The sequence below is a fragment of the Triticum dicoccoides genome, chromosome 6A (assembly GCF_002162155.2).
Source record: "Triticum dicoccoides isolate Atlit2015 ecotype Zavitan chromosome 6A, WEW_v2.0, whole genome shotgun sequence".
NCBI classification, from domain to species: domain Eukaryota; kingdom Viridiplantae; phylum Streptophyta; class Magnoliopsida; order Poales; family Poaceae; genus Triticum; species Triticum dicoccoides.
Window position 1 is genome coordinate 162,510,738 of NC_041390.1, and position 211 is coordinate 162,510,948.

Consider the following 211-nt stretch of genomic DNA (forward strand, 5'->3'; position numbering starts at 1 on the left):
GGCAATGTCCACATCAGTAGGAGCTGCTGCTGCTTTTAGCTCTCGCTTGCGCTTCTGCTTTGCTCTTGCTCTCGGTCCCCTGCCTGGTCTGCTCTTGCTATTGCTCTTGCTCGCGCTGCTGCTCTCGCTCTTGCTCTTGCTTGTGATGTTGCTCCGATTTAGCTACACTTCAGTCGACTGAATCGACTTTTGGGTCAGTCGATTTTCAGCG